This window comes from Chrysochloris asiatica, unplaced genomic scaffold (genome assembly GCF_000296735.1).
Source record: "Chrysochloris asiatica unplaced genomic scaffold, ChrAsi1.0 scaffold00006, whole genome shotgun sequence".
NCBI lineage: Eukaryota > Metazoa > Chordata > Mammalia > Afrosoricida > Chrysochloridae > Chrysochloris > Chrysochloris asiatica.
Genome location: NW_006408524.1, coordinates 13,676,030 through 13,682,676, shown reverse-complemented (window position 1 = coordinate 13,682,676; position 6,647 = coordinate 13,676,030). Strand labels below are relative to the sequence as shown.

At 37.9% G+C, this 6,647-nt stretch overlaps 1 pseudogene; it reads left to right on the top strand.

Moving 5' to 3' along the window:
* Positions 1-6,120: 6,120 nt before the first annotated feature.
* Positions 6,121-6,647, top strand: part of LOC102826421 — a 5,290-nt pseudogene continuing 4,763 nt past the window's right edge.

Below are 6,647 nucleotides of genomic sequence, written 5' to 3'. Positions count from 1 at the left end.
CATGTAATGCTCTACATTTTATTTTCAAACATTTTTTTCAAAATAGGTTTTTGTTTAAAACCTTGTCTCCTGTGTGTTTTGGTTTTTCTTCATTGGTCTTGCCAGAGTTTTGCTAGTTCTGTCAAGCTTTTCATAGAAGCAACCATAAGTTTGTATTTATCAGTTCCACAGTTGCTTAGTTTTTTAACATTAATTCTTTTGTTTTAGCCATTTTAAGTTCTTTCTCTTTACCTGGCTTCCTTGGATTTATTGTCTTCTCTCTAACTTGTTGAATGCACAGTTCAGACTTCCATTACTTCTTATTAACAATGAAAGCAGTAGTCTAGAAGTCTCATCTGTACACAGATACACTCACTCAACACAATGAGTTCATTGCTATTGCTCGCTAAATCGTTTATGTTTTGACACATTTTGATCTAGAAGTTATTTTAGAAAACGTTCCCCTTGCTATTACTTATCATAATATATCACATTTCCCAGCCCCGAGGTTGAAAATAGTTTCAGTATAGAATTTTGTCAAAAGTGCTCTAGAAAGCAAAATAATTCTGATCTAATTTCTTACCAGAGTCCTGGTGTGGTGCTGTAGGATTAACACCGGACTGCTAACCTCAAGGTTGGCAGTTCAAACCCACTAGTCGCTCCTCAGAAGCTCTATACATGATCGCTATGAGTCAGAACCTACTTGATGGCACTTAACATCAACATTTTTTTTTTTAACCTTTGAGAAACAGTATGTTTCAGAGGCCTCGTTCCCACTAATAGAAGCAAAGTTATGTAGCTTCTCCACATATTCATTTCTTTTACACAGTTGTTGTTGTTATATACTGTGGAGTCGGTTCCTACTCATAGCGACCCTGTACAGGGTTTCTGAGGCTGTAAATCTTTATGGGAGCAAAAAGCCTCATCTTTCGCCCATGGAACAGCTGGTAGTTCTGAGCTGCTGACTGTGAGATTAGAAGCCCAATTCGTAGCCATTATGCTACCAAAAAAATATTGCAAAAATACTCATACATGCTTGGGTTTACTCCAAACAACAGTATTTAAACATGCCCTGCCATCAGTGGTTGACTCCAGACAATTTCTCCCGGTAATAAACTTGACTTAATCTCATTAAGGTGTTTAAGTATATATATATTGTTCCTTGGGAAAATTACTTTGAGGTCAGGGCTAATATAAAAATTTTAACAAAACTCATGTAGGCATCTTCCCAAATCATTGAAGCTTTGCAACAAGTTTTCAGGAATGCTGTTTCACATGAAACAATAGTTTTTAGGCAGATCAAGCATTTAAGAAAGGTTGGGGAGTCTTCAAAATGAGCCAAGGAAGGGAAGACTAGAAAACACTGACAATGAAGAAACTGTGGGCAGAAATCCAGAAACTGGTGGAAGAAGACTTTAGCATTGCTATTGATGTGTTAGTGACTGAACTTAGGATCTCACGTGGTTTGGTCTTTTCTATTTTAATTTAACAGCCAGGCCTCAGTAAGCTTTCAGTTGGATGGGTGCCAAAACATTACCTGCAGATCAGCTCCTTCAACAAGCCTATCTTTCCATTAATCTTTTGAGTAAGATAGAAGCTTAATGAAGACTATTTTATTGAATGAATCATAACCAGGGTTACATCTTGAATTTACCAATATGATCCAGAGAGCAAAACCCAACCCAAAGTGGCTTCTGAGGGCATCTGCTGGGCCAGTCGACTTTAAGATAGAGAGGGCCCCTCAGAAGGTTCTGGCGACAGTTTTACAGGATTCCCAAGAGATGATCTTGATAAGTTTTTTTCACAGGACTATCATGAAAGCTTATCATGAAGAAAATGTTAGAAAATGGAACACTACATTGGTGAAAAAAAAGACCAGGAAAGTTACACTGAGCAATTTTTCTTTTCTTTCTTTTTTTTTTAATCACAATGAACCTGCTCATTCTTTGAGGGGAGCAAGGGCTGTCCAGCGAGGATTTCCATTCACCCTACATGTCTGATCTTGCCCCATCACACTTCTTTTTGGTCTCCAAACTCAAAGAATATTTAGAAGGATGAAATTGGAGTCCCTTGAAGATGTCTAAATGGCCATTTTGACGTGGCATCGATGGAAAACCACAAAATTTTTCAGGGGAAGGATTGGAGAGATGGAATCAACTTTAGAAGACGGAAGCTACGTTGAGAAACAGTTGTTTCACATTTTACTATTTTTGTTTGATAAAGGTTTCTATGATTTTGTAGCAATTCTTGTGGACTTAGCCTCATATTGTGATTGATCATGTATGTTAGTCTGGTTAAAAACAACAACAAAACAGTTGGGATGTTGATAGTTTGATTTTTCTTTTTTATAGTTTTTAGACCTCATCATTTATTTTGAACATCAAGTTATATTTACCAAAGGAGGAATTACATTTACACAGATGGAGAAATTGCCTTAGTGGCATCCAATGCTATTTTTATTGTCTTGTTCTGGAAAGAATCCTGTTTCGAAGGTGGCAAAGACCTGTTCAAATAAATCAAATAATGCTTCATTTTAAGAGAAAAAACATGACCGTTCCTTCAGTTTGTTCAAAGTAACTGAAGTGATAGATCAAAAAAAGTTAAAATGTATTTTTTCTCTTTAGTTTACACAAGCTTGGTACGATATTTCTTGGCATGGCCTTTTTGAGTTTATCCTATTTGGGGTTTTTTTTTTGGCTTCTTAAGTCTGTAGGTTTATGCCTTTTGTCAAATTTGGGTTTTTTTCTGCCATTATTTCTCTGAATACCTTTTCCTCCCTCCCCTTTTTCACTTTTTCTTTTCTGTCTTAGACTCTGGAAGATCTAATGTTATAGTCTCATTATAATCTCTCTTCATTTTTTTCCCCTAAGGACATTTTCTTTCTGTAGTTCAGAATGGGTAATTTCTATTGTTCCATCTACAAGGTAATTAACTGAATCTTTCCTCTGCGTTCTCCATTTTTCTTTTGAGCCGCATCCATAGTTTTTTTGATTATTACATTTTCAGTTCTAAAATTGTCATTTGGTTTTTCTTTATATCTTCCATTTATTTGTCAATTCCTTTAATTTTTAAAAAGTTGTCCCAAGTGTGTTTGAATTGTTTGCCGAAACATTTTTAGGGTGGCTGCTTTAGAATCTTTGTCAGATAATTCTAACATCTGCGTTATTTTAGTGTTGTGGTTATGAATCGGGCTGCGAACCTCAAGGTCAGCAGTTCAAAATTACCAGGTGTTCTGCGGGAGAAAGATGAGGCTTTCTGCTCCTGTAAGGATTTACAGCCTCGGAAACCCTGTACAGGGTCGCTATGAGTCAGAACAGACTCCACAGCACACAACAACAACAACAACATCTGTTTATAGTCTTTAAAATTTTAGGTTGAAACTGTGCTGGTTCTTTGTAGATAAGAAATGTTTTACTATATCCTGGATGTTTTGAGTGTTTTAAGACCCTAGATATTACTTCAATCTTCTGTTTTAGCAAGTCTCTTCTGAAATTGTGCTGGGGGTAGGGGAGGGACTTCCTGTTACTGCCAGGTGGGAGTTTGTCTATCAAAACATCCCACTCAGAACTTTAAATGAGATTTGTTGTTATTAAATGCTGTCAAGTCAGTTCTGACTCATAGCAACACTGTATAGGGTTTCCAAGGAGCGCCTGGTGGGTTTGAACTGCCGACCTTGTGCTTTGAAGTCCAGTGCTGATCCTACAGCACCACACAAGGAGATTAATTCAGAAAATTTGACACAACAGCTTTATTCAGGAAAAAAAAAAAAAAAAGTTCATTGGAATGCAGGGAGACACCAGCCCAAATAAGTGCAAAATGATGACCCCAACTTAAGAATGTCTAACAAAGACGTCTAGGGAAGAAAGAAATTAGAATACAGTCATTTGATTGGTTATTCTTCGGTTGCAGTCACAAGGCTGCATTGGGGGTAATTGGATAATTGAATACGGAGGCTATAGTGATTGATTTAGGAGTTACTTACTGAAGTTTCAGTAACAGTCACATATTCCGGTGGGATCATAAAAACATCACTGATTGATGTTTAAACAGCTTTAACCAGATGTCTTAGGAATTTGTGATAACCATGTAACACCAGAAACAGTTTATTCAAACAAAAACTCTTAAGTTGCCTAGGAAACTTTAGATAAAATTGGGGCCCCAAGACACTTTCAAGTAATGTTCTTTATTACAATGTTCTTGTCATAAAGAAATATTTCTTTGGCTCACTTTATATACAACACAGCTGTGTCAAGATTCCCTTTCCTAGAGTGTATTTCTTTCATATGTTGGCTTGACCGCAGAGAGAAATCACTTCTAGTTCAAGCAATGAAATGACCAAGTGACAGGAACCTGTGAAAGGTCTGAATTATTGCTCTTGGATGTGGCTAAGCAAACATGAAGTGCCAGGCAGGCCAGTAAAAACACCAGTTTAATTCCATAAGCACTGAGTTTTAATATAATAATTTAGTATTGGTCAAAAAGGCTTCTTAAACCTTTCCTTTACAGATTTCCCATTTAGCCCCTATTACGTCTTCTGGGTTTGAATGGGAGTTCCCTGACACCAACAAGAAGAGGGAGAGATACGCATTGTTACCACTGGGTAGGGTAAGAAAAAAACACCAATTATGGCCTCACTAACATGAAGAAGGAAAGACTGCAAATCTAGACGCCCAGGCAGCCTGATGAGCATGAAGCTGGTCTAGTCTTGGCCTGAATAGAACAGTTATTGTCTAAAAGTTTTGTGTATTGATGTAATCGTTAGGTGCTGTCAAGTTAGTACCAAGTCAGGGATCCTATGCACGTTCTGCTGTGCATGAGGTCGCTATGAGTCGGTACCGACTCGATGGCACCTAACAACAACAACCATGCATAACACAGTGAGACACTGGTTGACCGGGCACCATCATCACAATTGTTGTTTTGCTTGAGCTCATTGTTGCTGCCACTGTGCTGATCCAGCTCATTGGAGGTGCTGGTGACATAGTAGGTTACACGTTGGGCTGCAAATCACACGTTTGAAACCACTAGCCGCTCCATAGGAGGAAGATGAGGCTCCCTCATCTGTAAAGATTTACAGCCTCAGAAACACTATACAAGGTCACTGACTGGACAGAACACAGCAGTGCCAACCGCTGAGTGGGTTCAAACCTCTTCTGTATTGATAGAATGCTCGTTTTCTCGTGCTTTGGCTATAAGAGAAGGATTTTCTTGGTAATTTTTTATAGTCTGATGGCGTTAATAAATCCAGCTTGCCAGTTTCTCCAGCACCCAGTCTAAGATACATGACACAAAAATGGTATTAAGGAAATTTACCATTTTGTTGTTCATTTGGTCTCCAGGACCATAGCTGATAGTCTTCTTACGATTATTTTTGTTGTTGTTAGGTGCTGTTGAGTCGATTCTGACTCATAGCGATCTTATGCACAACAGAACGAAACACTGCCTTGTCCTGGGCCATCCTCACAATCTTTGTTAAGCTGGAGCCCATTGCTACTGCTACTGTGCCAACACATTTCATTGGGGTCTTCCTCTTTTTTGATGACCTTCCACTTTATTTAGCATGAGCTCCTTCTCTAAAGACTGGTCCTTCCTGACAATATGCCCAAAGTATGAGAGACAAAGTCCAGCCATCCTGGCTTCTAAGGAGTACTCTGGTTGTACTTCTTCCAAAACAGATTTGTTTGTTCTTCTAGCAATCTATGGTACTTCTAATATTCTATTTGAATACGGTAATGCAAATGAATCAATTCTTCTACAGTCTTCCTTGTTCACTATCCAAATTTCACAAGCATATGAGGCTATTGAAAACATCATGGCTTCCGTCAGGTGCACTTTAGTCCTCAAACTGACGTCTTTGCTCTTCAAATGCCCAGGAATTTCAGTTGTACTTAGTTAGAGGAAGAGGGAGCATTGTGTCTACTATATCTTGGTTGTTCTGATTGAAATTTAATAGCTCATACTTCTCAGCATGCTCAAGCACATCTTGTGGGTTTTAATTTGTTCAGTTAAATGAACCTCTCTATTGTGGAATTTTTTTCTCATTAAATCAATTCAAGAAGGGTCCCAAATGTTTAGGAAATTCTGATAGATCTCTAGTGATATTGTATATATTTATATATATTTACAGTGCCAGAATATACAATGGCAGACGATTATCCCCTCAGGTTGTAAGACACTCAAAATATATCTGGGGAAGAGTTGTCTCCTCAAAGTAAAGTTGATCTTAATGATGTGGATGAAGAAAAGCTCTCAGGATCTTCATTTGCTGATGGGGCACAACTCAAAATGAGAGGAAAGTGTTGCAAACATCCGTTAATAATCAGAAGGTGGACTGTATGAAGTAAGACTCTAGGAAAATTAGAAGTTGTCAAAATGAAATGGAACATATAAAGATCGATACCCTAGGGATTTATGAGCTAAAATGGACTGGTGCTGGCCACTCTGAATTGGACAATCATATGGCTTACTATGCTGGGAATAAAAAGTTCAAATAGAACGGCATTGTATTCATTGTCAAAAAGAACATTTAATCATTTATCTTGAAGTACCATGCTATCTGCAATAGGATAATATCCATGCACCTACAAGGAAGATCAAAGAGCACAGCCTTCGATATGGATTACATCTCAATGTAAAGAAAACAAAAATCCTCACCACTGGACCAATAA